The sequence below is a fragment of the Canis lupus genome, chromosome 11, assembly GCF_048164855.1.
Source record: "Canis lupus baileyi chromosome 11, mCanLup2.hap1, whole genome shotgun sequence".
NCBI classification, from domain to species: domain Eukaryota; kingdom Metazoa; phylum Chordata; class Mammalia; order Carnivora; family Canidae; genus Canis; species Canis lupus.
Genome location: NC_132848.1, coordinates 41,992,995 through 42,012,663, shown reverse-complemented (window position 1 = coordinate 42,012,663; position 19,669 = coordinate 41,992,995).

Here is a 19,669-nt window from a genome sequence, read left to right as displayed (position 1 = left end):
TTAACTGCATACCTTAGTATTTCATTTTCTTTGGAGCAATTATAAATAGTATTATGTTTATAATTTTGTTTTTGTAGATTCACTATTTGTACATAGAAATACCATTGATTTGTATACATTGTTCTTGTATTTCGTAATCTTGTTGAACTCACTTAACAGTTCTAGGAATTTTTGCATCAGATTCCTTGGGATTTTCCATGTAGATAGTAATACCTGCAACAACAGACAGTATTATTTCTTTATTTTTAATATGTATGCCTTTTATTTCTTTTTCTTGACCTATTGCAATAGCTATAACTTTCCAATAAAAGTAGTTAGAGCAGACATATTTGCTTCTTCCTCTTCGTTGAATCTATGGAGAAATAACTCGGTCTTCCTTCTGTTTACTATGATGTTACCTGTAAGATTTTTGTTAATGTTCTTTAACAAGTTGAAGCAATTTGTCTCTATTTCTTACTTACTGAGATTTTTGAAAAATAATGACTGGTATTGGATTCAAATATTTTTCTGCAAAAATCAATATGATCATGTGTTTTTTCCGTTTTAAAAGATTTATTTATTTATTTATTTATTTATTTATTTATTTATTTATTTTAGAGAGAGAGAGAGAACAGAGGGGAGGGGTAAAGGGAGAGGGAGAAAGAATCTTAAGCAGACTCCACACTGAGTGTAGAGCCTAAAGCAGGATTCCATCTTACCACCCTGAAATCATGACCTAAGCTAAAACCAAGAGTTGGATGCTTAACTGACTGGGCCACCCATGCACCTCGAATATGGGTTTTTCTTCTTTAGCTTTCTGATATAGTGGATTAAATTGATGTTTTAATATTAAACTAGTTTCACATATGTAAAATAATTCCTGTTGGTCATAATCATTTTTATACATTGTTGGAGGGAGTTTGCTAATATATTTTGGGAAGTCTTCCATTTAAATTTATGAGTGATATTGGTTTGTAGTTTCCTCAATCATCAAACATATTTAAGAAATAGAGAAAAGTGAGAGAGAGATTTCTTATAAGAAACTGGCTTGGGACACCTGGGTGGCTCAGCAATTGAGTGCCTGCCTTTGGCCCAGGGTGTGATCCTGGGGTCCTGGGATTGAGTCCCACATCGGGCTCCCTGCAGGAAGCCTGCTTCTCCCTCTGCCTGTGTCTCTGCCTCTCTCTCTCTCTCTCTCTCTGTCTCTCATGAATAAATAAATAAAATTTTTAAAATAAAAAAAAGAAAGTGGCTTACACAATTATAAAGCCTGTGAAGTTCACAATCTGTAGTGTGGATCAGCAGGCTTGAGACTCAGGAAAGTCAATGGTACAAATGAAGTCTAAATGAAGGCTTGTGAGTTTTCTTCCATTCAGGCCATGAACAGTTGGATGAGGCCAACTCACATTATGGAGGGCAATCTGCTTATTCAGTGTTCACTGATTTAAAAATCAATCTCATCCAAAAACATCTTCCCAGATGACACACATAAAATTAACGATCACAATGGTATGGTTTTTCCTCTCAGCATTGCACTAGAAGTATCCTATATATTTTGATATGCACAGTTTCAGTTAAGTTTTCATTAAGTTCTGTGCATTTTAAATTTTCTAAACTTGTTCTTTTACTCAGGGATTACTGGTAGGTGTGTTGCTTAATTTCTTTGTGTTTAGAAATTATCCTCTTTTTGTTAGTGATTTCTCGTTTGAGTCTATTGTGGCAAAAGAAAGTCCTTGACATGATTTCTCTCTATTTAAATTTGTTGATATTTTTCTTTTTCTTTTTTTTAGTAGGCTCCCCATCCAATGTGGGGCTCAAACTCATGACCCGGAGATCAAGAGTTGACACTACTGATTGAACCAGCCAGGGGCCTTTTGTTGAGAGTTGTCTTATGGCTCAGAAAATAATCCACCTTGATAAATATTCCGTGAGCACCTGAAGAAAAAAAACAACAACATGTATTTGATCTTATACTAGAGTATTGTACCATTCTCTTCCAGCCTTTACATTTTCAAATGAAAAGTTCTGTTGTCAGTAAAATTGGTTTCTGACACGTAATTTCCCTTTGGCTTCCATTAAGATTTTATTCTTCATCTTTAGTTTGTAGAAATTTACTTATTGTGTATCTTGGTGTGGATTTCTTTGTACTTATTCTTTTGAGGATTTTCTTACCTTTTCTCAAATTATATTTTTCAACAAATTTGCAGAGTTTTCAGTGATTATTTCTTCAAATACTCTTTCAAACCATTCTCTTTTCAAATCTCCTCTGAGATTTCAAATTGTCCATTATTGCCTTACAAGTCCCTGAGGCTTTGTGTTTTTTTGTTTGTTTTTTGTTTTAAGTTTACTATGTTCTCTCTGGTGTTCATATTGGGAAAATCCTATTGATCTGTCTTTAGTTCTCAGGTCTCCTGCTACTGCTTGTCCTCTCCACCTTCTGATTGAGCCAATTGTTTAATTCTGTTTTGTTTTATTTTAAATTTTGTGTTATTGTATATTTCAGTTCTATACTTGGCTCTTTTTTATAATTTCTATTTATTCCCTGAGATTTTCCCATTTTCTTTTGTTTCAAGAGAATTTGAAATCACTAGTTGTGACCTTTTTATGATGGCTGCTTTAAGAATCTTGTCAGATAATCCCAACAACTGATTAATTTTAGGATTGGCATCAGATCATTGTCCTTTCTTATTCAAGTCACAATTTTCTTTTTTCTTGGTAGATGAGAGATTTTCAGTTGTAACCTTTGTATTGTACCTATTATTTATGATTTTTTGAGTCTTATTTAAATCTTCGATTTTTACAGAGAATCATTTTGTTATGTTTAGCACATATTGGGGGTTGGAGTTCCCATGACGATTTAATCTTCAGGATGTTTATAGTTTTATTTTGGTTTGCTTGGTTTATCCGGTGCTGCTAGGGCTTCCACTGGCCTCCTCTGGTACTATGGGAAGGAGCAGACAGGATTTCCCCATTAGGTTTCCTAGGTATCTCTCAGTAGGGGAGGGAGTCAGGCCTGTATGGATAAAGAAGCTTTTCAAGGCAGGCAGCTCATGTGGCTGTGCCTACCAAGCCATGCTTCCTGGTGAAGGACAGTAGACTCAAGCCCATGAGGACAAAGAGGCTCCCCCAAAAGGGAACTTGTTATAGCAGAATCTCCCTGACTATTAAGGACAGAGAGTATGGCCAATCAACTTTATGTTGAGGTAATGTCCTCAATACCTCTGACATCTCTAGGTAGGGGACAGGAGTCTCAGTCCCTTGGGCACAAAGGCCTTCCTTGGCTGGTCTTCTTGCTGTGGCTAAATCTCTCCAGCAGATCTCACCTTCCAAAGTCATACCTCTCTGTGAGGAATGGAGTCTCTGGCTCTATGGGGAAGAAGAGTACTCTCCCTTGCTCTTGGGGTGTTAGCTCATCTGACATTGTTCTAGCCAAGAGGGAGATGAGCCAACCTATACTGCCTCTGCCTTCTTCTGTTAGGTCAATAATCAGAAACACCGAGCATGAGTCATCTCCTCTGGTGAGTGGGGAGATTACATTCTCTCTAGTCCTGGTCTCCAAAGCCTGCTTTTCTCACCTCTTTTCAGAATTCTCATTTCTTATATTATTTCAAGTGTTTTTAGTTGTGTTTAGTGGAGACTACCAGGGAGAAACAGTTGTAGGCCATCTGGTCTAGAATAGAAGCTTTTTTATTTTGAGGGTTATATGAAATTTGGAATATCATATAGACTATTCTACAATGAAAATCTTGCCCTGACAGAAAGTTCAGGCATGTTTTGAAGCTGAGTCAATAGGACTTACTCAATGATTAGATGTGGAGTTTGAGGGAGAAATAATAATTAGACAGGATTTAATTTGAGATCTGAAAAACTACATGAAGAGTGGGCCATTAACTGAGATGGTAAGAAAATTGAGAGAAGCCAAGTATCCTAATATAAAAGTTCTGTTTTTACACATTAAGTTTTAGGTACTTATCACTCAACAAAATTGGATTCAGGCATACAAACAGCTTATTATATGAAACTAGAGTTCATGGTAGTGGCCTTGTTTGAATAAATAAATTTAGAAGTCAGTATGTACATGGCAGGTGTAATATTAAAATAGTAAATATATTAAGATTTTAGTATATGTAGTAGCACTAGGTCAAGTACTTTGATCCTGTATCACAAATTTAGAAGTCTATCCAATGACTTGCTGTTGTTCTTAAGAGTCTATTAACCTTTACAAAGAAGGAGATGAGTATACCTAATTTTGGAAACTAAGTATAATTGCATCACTAAGCAAGTCTCCAAAATCCAGGGAGAGGAGATTAACTTGTTTAGAACTTGATCACTCCAAAATTTCACTCTTGTCCTTAGTTGAAATGATAGGGAGTATCTATTCAAAGTGTAAGAAGACTAAATGAGAAATCTGAAACAGACTTGAAAAATTATCATTTCATTGTAGGAGACACAAATCCATAGAGTTCCTTCTGGAGACAAGAGGACGATATTGAGCACTGCTGGTCCAAGCAAACAATCAGGCAGGCCGACCTCTCACACAGAGGACACACACTGTATAGCCTCAAGGCCCACGTATACTTTTTCTTTATTTTCCATTATAATACAAAATCTTTTCTAAAGAAAAGAAAGAGAAAGGAAGAAAGGAAGGAAGGAAAGAAGGAAGGAAGGAGGAAAGGAGAAAGAAAGAAAGAAAGAAAGAAAGAAAGAAAGAAAGAAAGAAAGAAAGAAAAGAAGAAGAAAGAAAGAAAGAAAGAAAGAAAGAAAGAAAGAAAGAAAGAAAGAAAAGAAAGAAGAAAGAAAGAAAAAAAGAAAGAAAGAAAGAAAAGAAAGAAGAAAGAAAGAAAGAAGAAAGAAAGAAAGAAAGAAAGAAGAAAAAGAGAGAGAGAAAGAAAAATATTACTTAATTTCATTTTTTTTTCCTTCAGGGAAAGAAATAGACTCAGGGAACCTGGTCTTATTCAATTTTAGGAAAATATATTAAAGGCTTTTTATAAGAATCCATGACACAAGGGAAGCCACTAATAATTTCAGAGCAGGCCAACATAGCAACAGAAATCAATTATTGAATAGTCACTGGATATGGGTATTTAAGAAGTAACCTTGCATTTTAAAAACGATGGTTGGGATCCCTGGGTGGCGCAGCGGTTTGGCACCTGCCTTTGGCCCAGAGCGCGATCCTGAAGACCCGGGATCGAGTCCCACATCGGGCTCCCCGTGCATGGAGCCTGCTTCTCCCTCTGCCTGTGTCTCTGCCTCTCTCTCTCTGTGACTATCATAAAAAAAAAAAAAAAAATTAAAAACGATGGTTAAGTGGCTGCCTTAGGCTCAGGTCTTGAATCCTGGGGTCCTGGGATCAAGTCCCACATCAGGTTCCTGGCAGGGAGCCTGCTTCTCCCTCTGCCTATGTCTCTGCCTCTCTCTCTGTGTCACTCATGAATAAATAAATAAAATGTTATAAATAAATAAATAAATAAATAAATAAACAAACAAACAAATAGTACACGTATATAAGTCAAGGCCAGAAGAGACTTCAATGGAATGTGTGAGGAAAGTGATCAGAGGAATTGGGAACCTATGATAGTTCCACTTTTCTTGATATCCTGCCTTAAACACATACACACACACATACACACACAGTTTTATTCATTGACTAAAAAGCCAAAACAAGAAAATCTCACTTAAGTTCATGGAAAAGCCCCTTTACAATATGGCAATACAGTCTTAAAACACATTCACATCTTATTTGCACACTAATTTAATGTTCTTAAATGGCAGGCAAAAACCATTTTTAACTTTCTCCAATCTATTTGGTTATTTAGGACATTTCTTTGTGGCAACAAAAAGATACTAAGAGTCTTTACTTTTTTCCTTCCTAATCCCCGGTCCTGTTGTTTTTCTCAATATAAATGGTCTGGAATCAATCACTTTTTTTTATTTTTTATTTCAACTAATTTTTTATTTCTAAGCTGTCATTGCTGTTCTAGAAAACAAAACAAAACAAATTTAGTTCAGTAGCCACGGGTACCAATAGCTATTGCGCCCAGGTCTTCTGTGGTCACAGAGCATGATAAACTTCTTTGAGGCAAGGTTTAAAACATACAATGGATCTAGATTCCATGATCACATTTGGAAACCATATCTTTTTATTCCCTATTTAATTTTGGCATCCTTCAGAGTTCTATCACGTTTGTTTTGTGTAAAGCAACTTCCCCTTTGATCGCTGATGCATTTTACTCTCTGTAACATCTTACACCAATGCGGCAATACTTTTTGTTTTCCATCTCTTTTCGGAGAACATTCAACAGGGACTGTGTTCCGCAGTACCTTCAGAACAAGGGCACTGATCTCTCTGGTTGGAGTTTTAGGCCACCTTCTCCTTGTCACTCTCAGCTGTAATTTAAGATATCAGCTTTAAATTATTTAGCAGTTTATAAGTATAAATAATTCACCAGTCAACAACTAAGGTGACAGCCCATTAATCAGCCCGCGGACGTGCGCACAGGTGTCATGCTGTGGTCTGTGTTGTGCTGAGTCCTGATGAGGTCGACATGCTTGGAGCCGCTCCCCTCTTACCCCCTCAAAGATGTGACCCATCTCACTTGTGGATTAAATTGATTGGTGCTCGAGTTGAGAGGTGCCCTCAGGCACTCTAACCTTCAGAGACCGAACTAAACTTTGTTACAAGTGTAGATGCAATCTTGGCCTTTCTGTGGCTCACTAGCTCCAACTCCATGATGACATCATCAAAAGAGATGTGTGGAGAAAATGGGTTAAGTCATTAACATTACATGAGAAAGCTGTGATTTGAAAATGAAAGATGCATGGTAATATTGGACGCTTATTTTTGTCTTCTTATTTAGGCAGATGCATGGCAGCTTCTTTCTATAACCTATGAACACCTTGTTTATCCTTCAGGTTAACAATGGACTTTATTTTTGGTGTTCTTGCAATAAGGTTAATACTCTTTCAATAAAACTAGCAATGTACGTTAGTTGAAAATCCACCTAAAAAAAAAATAAATTAAATAAATAAATAAATAAATAAATAAATAATAAATAAATCCACCTAAAATGTGTCTGACTGGCTGATGAGGATATCTTTTTGGCAGAATGACTCAGTACAGAAGGGTAACTGGTAAAACCCAGATCATTGCATGGTTCGGCAGGCCTCTTTTGGGGTATTAAAATACAATGAAATGAACAATCTACAGAGCAGGTGCTTATCTGAACTCTATTCATCTCCAACTGCTCTTTTCTTCCAGGCTCTCCTACACTAACTCTCTGAAGGCACAAAGTAAGCCCCCAGTTTTGTCTTGCCCTCCTTCCCCAACAGACTGCATCTACCCTGCATTAGCGCAGCTGTCTCCATGAGAAGGAGCCCCCTTGACATGACCTCTCTCTGCCATGTTCAGTCCCACTGTGGCTGGAGAAAGACACTCCTTTCCCATCTCTGAATTTCATTAAACCAGAGGGATGCCTGGGTGGTCAGTGGTTGAGTGTCTGCCTTTGGCTCAAGTCATGATTCCAGGATCGTGGGATCGAGTCCCACATCGGGCTCTCGGCAGGGAGCCTGCTTCTCCCTCTGCCTATGTCTATGCCTCTCTCTATGTGTTTCTTATGAATAAATAAGTAAAATACTTTTTAATTAAATAAAAAAATAAACCTGGACCAGAGATTACACAGTTTGTGTCCAAACCCTTTCAATGCTCCTCTGAATTCAGCCCCTTTAGCTTCAGCTAAGGCATGTGCAGAGGCTGGTTTCCAGGTGGTGTCCAAAATTCATATGGAAATTTCATATGGACTATTACCCAAGCAGCAACATAAGCCCTGTATTTGGAGTCTTCTCCTCAGTCTTCATCTTATACTCATCTTTGGCCCTGGGCAGGTAATCTTCACTAGTCAGAAGCTCTTGAGGCAAGTTCTGCGTAGACTCAGACCCTTGTCCACAGAGTGCACCCCTAGTTTTCAGCTATGATCATCACTTAGTCACCTGTCCACAGTCCAATCCCAATCATGTGACTGTTGTTGGATAAAGGCCTATTATGTGCCAAGCACCAAGAAAATAATTTTGCAGACCTTTACCACTTAATCCCCCTAAGAACACACATATACTGACAGAAGTGCTTAGGTTACTGGACTAAGTGGTAGGAGAGTGAGAATCCACTTTAGGTTTGTAGGACTCCAAAGCCAATGCTCTTGAACATCTACTGTGTTATTTTGAGTCCAATCGCAGCTCTTGCAGTCATTGCTCCTTCACTTCTGTCTGAGATGAACCCCTACACTCCCCCCACACTTTTCTTACTGTCTCTCAACTGCTTCTGCCAATGGAACTTCCTCATTTGGCCAAAAAGTGACAATGCTAGCCTAAAAATGCCCTTGCCCCCAAATCTGTTAATAATCATTGTATGAATCTATTTGTCTCCTGTTATATTTATTTAGGTCCCAATACCGGAAAAGTCAAGTGATGTTCTGTTCATTCTTCCATGGTTCATTTTAGTATAATTTGGAGGAAAAAAAAAAGTTTATTTTACATCAGATTCTAAGTAGAACCACAGAACAGACTGTGTCCCTGAGTCCTATAGCTCCAAAATGTAGCTCCTGGCTTGTGCAGCTTTTCTTTTCCCGCAGGTCCCTGTTTTCTTGGTGTGGGCACTGCCCCTTGAGATGTCACTCTGTGTCAGACTTTTGCTCACACTTTGTAAAGAATCAGGGAAATGAGCCTGAGGAATCACACAGCTTGGCAGAGCCAAGTATGCAAAATGCACCTAATAGTCCTTGGCCTCTTCGAAGTAAGGATTTCCTTCGGGAAAGTTTTCTTTAGGCCTTTTTCTGTTGTCAACTTCTTGAACCCTTCCATCTCTCGATACTCCTCATATTTTTCTTCTCCTCGAATTTCTATTTGCTAGTCCCCTACTCTCTCTCCATCCTTGGCTGCCCAGGGAAAATGTGCCCATCTTCCACTTTATTAAGCATTGCATAGAAGATGTCTCTTTGTATTGACTTGTTATGTTAGCTCTGCCCGGAACCAGAGATTTCTCAACCAAAACCTCTGTCAAGGGCCATTCATGTTTTCTTATATAAAATCAGCCATCTATATAAGAGATAGAGTATGCTGTGTCTCCAAAAGGCAGTTCTTCATGCATAATGGTCAAGCAATTATTTGCTGAATGAAGAAACACATTTTCTTATACTTACCATTCCCTTTGGTATGCAATTAAAAGTAATCTGACTTGTATTGTAAGGATATAAAATCACTCCAGCTAGCCTATACCTCTCTTAAGCACACCACTTTATACTCACTTTGGAACTTTCAACACAACTCACTGAAATAGAAGACCCAGACCCAAGCAACAGCCAATTATTTAGATATTTACTGAATTAATTTTGCTCAGCAAACAGTTGCAATCACCCGCCACTCTAAAACCTATGCTGGAGGGGGCCTAGAGAATATAAATACATACACATGCAGCACACACATGTTGTTTCTCTCTATATAGGAAGCTTACCCACACTCTAAGTTCCATTCCTCAATAATTCCTGGCCCTCATTGAAGACTTACCTTAAACTTTAGTTCATGGACAAATCTTCTTCTGGGCTTAAATCTGTGCCAACAATTGCATTTCCTTTATGTCTCTACATTCAGCACAGACACTGCTTTTGGCACACAAGTGCCACCCAAGAGGTACTTAATTAAAATAATGATTTTATCCTTAATGAGTTCACTTTGAATAAAAGCATGATAGTCTTATCCTAAGAAAAAGCAATACTGGTCAACTGTTTCCCCATCTAATAAATGGGGAAAATGATAGCACCATCAATCATTACACTTGGTCAAAGCAGACATTGAATATTTAGACCATTATGGACCAGTGAGGATGCTTAAAAAATATCTTGGTGTGTTCTATTATTATATAAGTCTCAAGTTTTCCCATTAATTGTTGACATATTGCCATATACTCAGCATATTTGGGACATTCATCCTAAACAATAGTAAGAAAATATGGCTTATCTGTAGAATAAAAGCTTTTATATCCAGATGATAGGGTGCTTAGCAGAGTAGCTGGAGATAATTCTCGCCACCTGTAAGGAAAATTATGAGAAAGTCTATAATACATATGGATGAAAAAATAGGAAGTTACAGTTCTAAAACTCACTTAGAGTGAGGCAAAATGTCATACTCAATAACAAGATAAGACCTTAGCAACCACTTCAATTCTAGTAATGGTGACTTTTTCATCCCTATTATATAAATGAATGGGTACCTTTGGAAAATGTGTATGATAAAGAAGCATTTTTATAAATAATTGCTAAGAGACTGGGTCTTTGATGAACAAACTTTACTTTGTAATGTGTAAAAAATACAGTTTTATTGGGACAAGATTCATATGGTTCATAGAAGGTATATGTTTGAAATGGTATTTTTAGTAACCTAAGTCCTCCTGCAGCTGAAAGTCTCCTTATGTATATTTTGTTGTCTGTGGAATAGCAACTTCCAGATGGTCAACTTCTGGAACTGTGCTAATAGGGATGCACAGGACCTCCAAGAATGCCCACTTAAATCTTGGGTTCTGTGCTATGAACACAGCTTTTTATGAAGACATCTCAGTTTTTTCAAGGGGTAATTTCTCTTAGAGGACATGTAATTCCCCTTAATGGGTACTCATAGACTAAATATCTAGTAGGAAGGTTTTCTAGACACTTTCCTCCTCCTTCTTTAGAATATTCTCATTAACTATTAGCAGCAGTGAATGCCTAAGGAGATGTAACCCAGCAAGTTACTGTGTTCACTACCAGGAGGTTTTGTAAAATGGGCAGATACTTTTAATATGTGGAAATTACCTAGATACCTGAGGTTTATTAATAATCATAAATATTATAGGTAGTTGAGAATAGGTGGTTTTGAATAATACATATAATCTTATTTACTATGTATAGCATTATTAATTTTGGAGGTCAGTTTGAAATAGTGAAAAGTATGGATTGTAGGGCTTGAGGACAGAAAGGAATCTCAATCTGAAGGAAACTCTGAGGACAGAAACAATGGGAGATTAGCAGAGGTAGAACCTAAATTTTCATCTTCTAATACAAAGTCCCTTGAACCTCTAGGAACATGTTTAATCCAGAACGCCTGCATGTGGCATGGTTGAGAAGTGACCGACTCTTGGTTTCGGCTTAGGTCATGGTCTCAGTGTCCTGGGACTGAGCCTCCCCACATCAGGCTCTGAGCTCAGCAGAGAGTCTGCTTGAGAATCTTTCTCTCCCTCCCCCTCTACCTCTCCTGCTTGTGCTGTGAGTGTCTCTCTCTCTCTTTAAAATAAATAAATAAAATATTAAAAAAACAAGCAAAAAGAACACACTTAATCCATCTCCACAAAAGGATATGAATATTGAAGTACAGATATTTAACTTTGGGCAGAAATGATATTTTCACTAAAAGCCAATCCAGTGCATGCAATCATATTTATACCCATTCATTTGCCTCACAATTACATTTCTAGAAACCCTCTGATGGGTGAACATCACCAGAGGCAGGCAGAATTGTCATAAATTCTATGTCATTGGCATCAAATTAATGAAAATTTGACAGAGCCATGAAAACATAATCCCTCATGCCATTCATCAATCTTACAAAATGTGCAAGTTTTTACTCTTTGGCAAAAACTAGGCATGCAGTAAACAGAAAGTGTCCCGTGGAAGGTACTAAATGAATCCCCAGGCAAGTAATCCTTGTAACAGTTCTTTAATTTTTATTGAACAAATTTAATGAGTATTAATGAATTTCTCATTAGTTCAGCAGACAAGACTCGATGATATTTCACAAGTACAGCTCCAAATTTTAATAATGCAGTGTAAATGTTGTGATATAAAATGTTAGCATGTAAAATCCAGGAACTTTGGAAAACTGTGGAATGTACAGTGACTGATTTTTACTTTGAAAAACTGGGAGTAGAAAATATTTTCCATGCACTTTTAGAACTTAACTCTTATAGAATTCATAAGTTTTATAAACCTAGCACTATTTCTTTTTTTTTTAATTTGAGAGGGACAGTGAGTGAACTTGAGCAGGGGGAGGGAGTGGGTCAGAAGGAGAGGGAGGAGACTCCCCACCTAGCAGGGACCCCATGTGGGGCCCAATCCCAGGACCCTGAGTTCATGACCTGAGCCGAAGGCAGATGCTTAACTGAGCAACCAAGGTGTCCCAAACCTACCATTATTTCATCTTTCATAGGTATTATCCATATTTTCCTTTTTTTTTTTTTTAAAGTAGGCTCCACACCCAATGCGGGGCTTGAACTCATGACCCTGAGATCAAGAGTGCACATTCTACTGACTGAACCAGCTAGGTGCCCCCTCCTCCATATTCTCTGAATAGATAAATGGGATGTATAATGGAATAGTTTATATGAAGACCTCAAATTCTACTTCAAACAAGGTAGAGAGGAAGATATATACATACATGTCTTCACATACATACAGGTATACATACGCAATTGAATACTTAAAGAGCTATATTAGAAATTTCAGGAATAGAAAAGTGAATTAAAAGATATGTTTGCTAAAGATTAAAGAAGACTATGTGTTATCTAGTGAATATACTTAATCTCCAGTGAATTTGAATTTCTGAAAAAAATTAACCACCATCTATTTTTCTTAGAACACACAAGTAAGTAAGTGATATAACTTGAAAGTGAGCACAGTGCTCCAGAACAGGAAAGAATTTTGTTTTAACCTACAGCAGAATGTGTTGGATTTGGGGACGTCTGGAAGAAAACGTATAAAGCACGCTACAATGGCTATGTTGTATGTACATATGGAAAGGAGTGAGATATAAAAAACAAAACAGAAATGAGTATTTATACATGAAGCTGTGTTCTCTTAGGAATTTTGAAACCTATAGGGACCATTTTCATAGCAGAAATGTTAACATGTCTGGAAGGTAAAAGCAGCAAAAAATTTAAGAAAAAGTAAAGCTGAAATGGCATCAAATACTATCAAATGCCTTTTCTGTTGCTGTAAAGATACATTTTGACAGTGAAGGCCCAGGCTGAATGTAACAACGAAAGACAACTAAAACAGAAAAGCTTTCCCTGCTTATCTGCCATGAATCTCCAGACTGGAAAAGGAGAAGCCTGAAAAGTCCTTAATTTAAATAACATATCTATATATTCCATGAGGGAATTAAGCTCCTTGCGTGTGCAGTGCACTCAAAAAATATCCAAACTTTAATGAGCTTCTAACATTACTCAAGACAGAGAGAATGAGCAAACAAGCTGAAGAAAAAGAGAGAGAGAGAGAGAATAGCTTAATAAAACTTATAATAAATACTTGAAATTCAAGAATCAGGCTTGTGAGAAAAAGATATTGTTTAGAAGTCAGGAGTTTGGGAGCATATTATTTGAGAAAAAAAAATAATTTAGAAAATTTTAAAATCGGTTAGCAAAACCTGCTAAAGTAAAGGCATCCCAATTTCCACCTTTGTACTTTGGTTGGCCCTCTGGATAGAGAAGTGATCCTAACAGGGGATTTATGCTTTCTTTCTTTTCTTTACTTTTTAAGATTTTATTTATTTATTTGAGAGAGTGCTCAAGAGAGAGCAGAGAGCACAAGCAGAGGATGGAGGGGCAGAGGGAGAGGGAGTAGCAAGCAGACTCCTGAGCAGGGAGCCCAGAGGTGGATCTCGATCCCAGGACCCTGAGATCATGACCTGAACTGAGGGCAGGTACTTAACCAACTGAGCCACCCTTGCGCCACTTTCTTTCCTTAATGGAGGCTGAAAATTTTGTCATGCTTGGGTCTGGTTATGTCTTAATTGGCTAAACCTTTCTTAGAATACTCTTTTCCCAGGCTACCTGTGTGACTTCTAGGCAAAGTCAGTGGATCAAGGCTAAAGCTGCATGATTCAGCCGACCCTGAATGCAGAATGGCCCTCAGTTCTTGCTCTGCATCTCAGTTGTGTGTTACAAAAATTAGCAGTCAAGTTTATGTCGGGAAATACTCATTTATAAACAGTAACTTTTCTTCACGAAGTATTCGTATTTTTTACAGATTTTATTTATTTATTCAAGAGAGACAGAGAGAGGGAGAGGCAGAGACATAGGCAGAGGGAGAAGAAAGCTCCCTGAGGGGAGCCAGATTGGAGACTCGATCCCTGGACCCCTGGAATCACGACCTGAGCCAAAGGCAGACGCTCAACCACTGAGCCACCCAGGCATCCCACCAAGTATTCTTATTTATTTATTTATTTATTTATTTATTTATTTATTTATTTATAAATAACTAAGAATTTTTTGAGCATTCCTAGAAGATAATGTGCAGAGAGTATAATAATAAGGAGTCTGAAAGAAATGGGTGTGGAAAACCGCTCTGTTGTTCTTCAAGACATGGTGTAGACTAAATTCAGAATGCCGCCCATGATCTTACTGCCATTCATAAAGCCATGGCCTGTTTTTTAGGTATGTGATACAAACTAAATCTGAGAATCGGCTCCTTGCTGAGCTACAGAGGGTAGCAAGAAATTCAGCCTCAGAGTCACTGGTGCTTTGGATCTTCTCTGTCAGGGCAGGTGGAGTGGAGAGCCCTTGTGTGGTTTGCAGTTGTGGGGGTCAGTGGCTAAGACTCACTAGCCTGACCCAGAGTTTTGATGGAGACAGCCATGGACTTCCGATAGAGACAGACAGACTTCCTAATGCCATCCTAAAAGTATTCTCTCAAAAGAGTCTTCAAGGATGCCTGGGTGGCTCAGTGGTTGAGCATCTGCCTTCGGCTCAGGTTGTGATCCCAGGGTCCTGGGATTGAGTCCCAAATCGGGCTCCTTGGAGAGAGCCTGCTTCTCCCTCAGGCTATGTTTCTTCGTCTCTCTGTGTGTCTCTCATGAACAAATAAATAAAATCTTTTTTTTTTTTTTTAAAAAAGAGTATTTGCTGATGGGAAAAATAGATGTAATTACTGCCAGTTTCATTTTTGTCTTGTACCAGATGAGGGAAGGGCCTCCCAGATTTAGCCTTTGGAGGGACACAGCCCTACAAGGCACCTCCCAGTCTTGCAGGCTTGGCACTACCGCAAATCACTCATATCAGGAAGCATTCTGGCAGAAAGAACTGTCTTCCAGAGTGTCACACAGAGCAGGTGCTCATGAAGGCCATTTTGCAAAGATGTGAGCAGAGCAGAGGAACAAGGAACAGTGAAGCTCTCTGGGACCCACAACAGCTGGTTGCCTTTACCAAGCTTAAACCTGAAGGTTCCCCCGGAGGAAACAATGTGCCGAGAACCCAGAGAAAGCTGACCTGAGGACAAGGGGCACCGGGCAAGTACTGTCAGATTGAGAGCAGTCACAGCCCTTGTAATAAAATCTATGAAAACAAATATTATTTAAAGATCTACAGGAACGAGTTCGTGTCTCCTTTTCCAACTTCACCTACTCCAATTCTCTCTTTTTGGTCACCACATTAAAGCCACATTTGACTTTCTTGCTGTGTCCAGAAATGGCTAAACTGTCTCCTGTCCAAGGGTCTTTTCTGGACAAGCTGTTTTCTGAGCCTAAAGCACCACTCCCCTAGAATTTAGTATAGCTGCCTTCTTTTCTTCCAGATGCCGTCTTGGAGAAGCCACCTCCCAATACTGACCTAAATGGACTTACCCTACTTAGGTACCAGCACTAAGTTAGTTAGTTCTAGTTAGTTCTTTGTGCACTAGAATTATCTCCTTGTCTGTACACCTCCATTGTCTTTCTTCCTTCATTAGAATACTAGCTCCCTGAGAGCAGAGACTTTGCCCATCCTGTCCAATGTTCCTCCAGAGTAGGGCATAGCAGGAGCTCACTAAACACTTGCAGAATGAGCAAATGTGTATATAAATGAATTGAAGTACATTCAGACACGTATATCTAGTTAGAGATGCCTAAACACCCTCACAATCAAATGCTTTTAAGAATTCTTTCAGACACAATCTTTAAATCGTTACTTCATTTAACTTATTATTATGTTCCAAATAAATGTGCTAGACTCTGAGAGGGTTAAAAATATGTATAAGTTGGTTCTTACACTTACAATATTTAAATTCAATAAAGGAATAAGTAATTTATATATCACCATAGCACCAGACAGAACATTCATGCAATAAGAGGAATTATATAAGAAAGTGTTAAATGGTTTTAAAAACTGCAAATATGTCATTTGAATAGGAATTTGGAGGAAGTTTTATTTGAGGTAGTTATTGAAGATAGCTAATGATTTTAACAGACGGGAATGGAGTAGGGAAAGGCACAAGAACACACGTGTTAGCCAAAATGAAATATAAGAAATTGTGGACCATATTTGGGAAGAATGAGTAATACAGCACTGCTGGACAACCATAATGGTTAATATTTAGGCTGATTATCATGAACCACATGCTATATAATTTAATCTCAAAATGGTCTTATAAAATAATAATTAGAGTTATAGCCATTTTATAGATGAAGAATCTGAAGAACAAAGGTTAATTCACCCACCTAAAGCCATATAATTCCTAAACTGTAGAACTAGGGATTTGAACTAATGCAGTTTGAATCCAAAGCATTATTAAAAAAATAAACCAGAAAAACATACATGGAGGGACACAAAGGAGAATCCTTGAATACTAAACTGAAGACTTGCTACTTAATCTAGAAAGTGATGGAGAATTGGGATTTTTGAGAAATATTCATCTGGAAAGAGTAACATATTATATTTTGTATATACATGCACACACACAGACTTGAAGGAAATGCAACTCAAAGTTACTATTATTAATCTAAAAGTATAGAAACTATAGGAAAGTGTTAGTCTTCTTTTTCTTCCTGAATTCACCCTAATTTTCAAAATTTCAACCTACATCATTTTAATAATTAGAAAAAATAAAATGTGTATTTTAGAATATAAAATACATTGATGTCTAGACCATGATGTCTGGAACTGTGGCCATGAAGGTCGTTAGTAGGATGGTCTTCAAGATATTGGGAAGCATGTGAAGGACTCCGGAGTAATTATGGAATTCAGAAAATAAAAAAGAAAATCTCTTCTCACAGAAATATCTCTCACAGTGAGTGCCAAAGTGTCAGAACAAATGGCTTTCTTTACTAAGTGAACATGCACAGGGTTCTGATATCACAAAGAAATAAGTTGATAATTCACAAGTTATTTTTATTTTTTGGCAAAAGCTTTGTTCTTCTGTATATATGAACACATTCATGTTTTTGTGAAAAAAATGGAGGAGAATTAGGATTCCATATATATTCCACATATAAAAATACATGTGTGTGTATAACTTTTGTTTTTGTAGAAGATGAAAGTTATTTATTTATTCCAATACAATTTAACTTATGTACATTTAGATTTATTTATTGTGATAAGGACACTGAACATGAGATCTATCATCTTAACGAAATTTTAAGTGTACAGTATTACACTTCATATAATATTAGCCATAGGCATGATGTTGTAGGTTTCTAGGATTTACTCATCTTGCGTAAGCAAAACCTTATTTTTCAAGAATTGATTTACGTGTGTATTTATGCATGCATCATGTATATGGAGACATCTATTTTAAAGCTTAGCTTTAGTTTTAGCTTAAACCAAACACCAAATAATCATTAAGTACATAGTAGAGGAGAGCTCCCTCATGTTTCTCATTGTCATTGCCATTCAGGCATTATCACAATCATCTTTATCCAGGATTAATGGATAAGTAAAATGAAAATCTCCCCTCCCCACAAGTGTGAAATCTATGCTCTTTGTTGTTATATCAGCCTATTTGTTTTAATGATTGATGAAATGTTGAAAAGATTACAACATGTGAAACTTGCTCAGTGTAGAAAAAAAATTAAAATGGTGCAAGACACTGGAAAGGATAAAATAAGTATTATTTTTATTACTACATGGACAATCACTGAAAATTTTGGTATACATTTCCCTTCTTCCCTTGAAAAAAAATTACACAGTAGAGACATAAAGAATATACAATTTTTATATCTAACTTTAAATTGTAACATTATAGTACAAAACTTCCCATATTATAAGTAAATTGATTAATAAATACCTTATATTTCATTATATGGACGCACCCTAATTTATTTGACTACCTATTATCCACCACTTACTCGCCCTTGTCAACAATGTCCTTATGAATCAATTTATTTTCCGATTTATTTCTAATTGTATTTGAGAGATAGTGTTTACTAAGTTGTATTTTTAGATTGCTGAAGTCGTGCATGCTCATTATATTAAAATGAGATGATATGAAAAAAAGAAAAAAATTGCCAATTTATGTGCCATCTTACCAATGCCCGCTGTTGGCCACACTTTACTTCATCCTTGCAAGGTTTATGTTTAAGTGGTATCTTTATTTCTATCAGCATGGTTTTGCATATTTTGTATTTAACAACATATCACAAATATCAATAAACAACTGTCCAGATCATCATTCTTAATAGAGCAGCATATGGATTTATCACAATTAATTAATCAGTCTAGTGGTGTTGGGCAAGTATATGTAAACAATTCTTTAATAGATGTTCTTGGCCTACATCATTGTGCCCTTGTCATATCTTTTTAAGATCTTATTTAAATTCCAGTTAGTTAATATACAGTGTTATATTACTTTCAGGTGTACAATAGAGTGATTCAGCACTTCCATACAAAACCTTGTGCTCATCAGGACAAGTGCCCTCCTTAATCTCCAACACCTATCTCACCAACCCCTCCTCCACCTCCCCGCTGGTAACCATCAGTTTGTTCTCTATAGCTAAGAGACTAATTCTTAATTTGCCTGTGCCCTTGTCACATTTTATTGCAAAAGTAGAAGTGCAGAGTATGTACTTAAAATGCTTCATCGTAGACGTTGTCAAATTGCCCTACAATAGCCTCATTAGGGGACTGGCCTGCTACTTTCCCATACTTTTCCCTAGGTTCACCATTCTTTGTAGGCTTCATTCACCTAAAGGACAGAAAAATGGTGTGTGTGTGTGCATGCGTGTGTTTCACTTCATTTGCTTATCATCAGGGCCAGCTTTTTTGTTTATCATGTACTCGTAATTTTTAAACTATTGTTCAAAATGTTGTTTAATTTTTATGGAGATGTTTAGTGTTATTCTGACAGATTTGAAATTATTTTGTGTATTTCAAGGCTATTAAACCTTTATTGTATATTTTTGTGTGTGAGAAAAAATGTATTCCATAATTGTACTTTTTGCCTCTCAACTTTCATTTACATCCCAAAACTTTAAAAATTTTATACAGTCAAGACAGTATTTTTATTGGTAGATTCACATTGATAATATGCTTAGGAAGTTCTATCATAATACAATTAATATTTATATAAATATATATATATTAGTTTTAATGGTCTATTTTTATACTGAAAGACTTAATCCAGTTGGGGGTGTTTTTGTATTTTTTCTTTTTGCATTCAATGTAATAGCTTCCACATTTGTTTGCTAATTTTAGCCTTGAAATGATAGACTCAACTAATGGACTGTAATTCTTCTACCATTCCATATTTAACATTTCCCAAATACTTAGGAGCATGCTTGTGATGGCAAAGTTACGACTCATAGATAATAAGATGACAAATAGAACATGACCTATGTTCATGAAGGAACCAATTTATGGACAGTTTGAGAGGACAACACATCAGTCATAATAACAATTTTACACAAACTTAGCTTTATCAAAGCA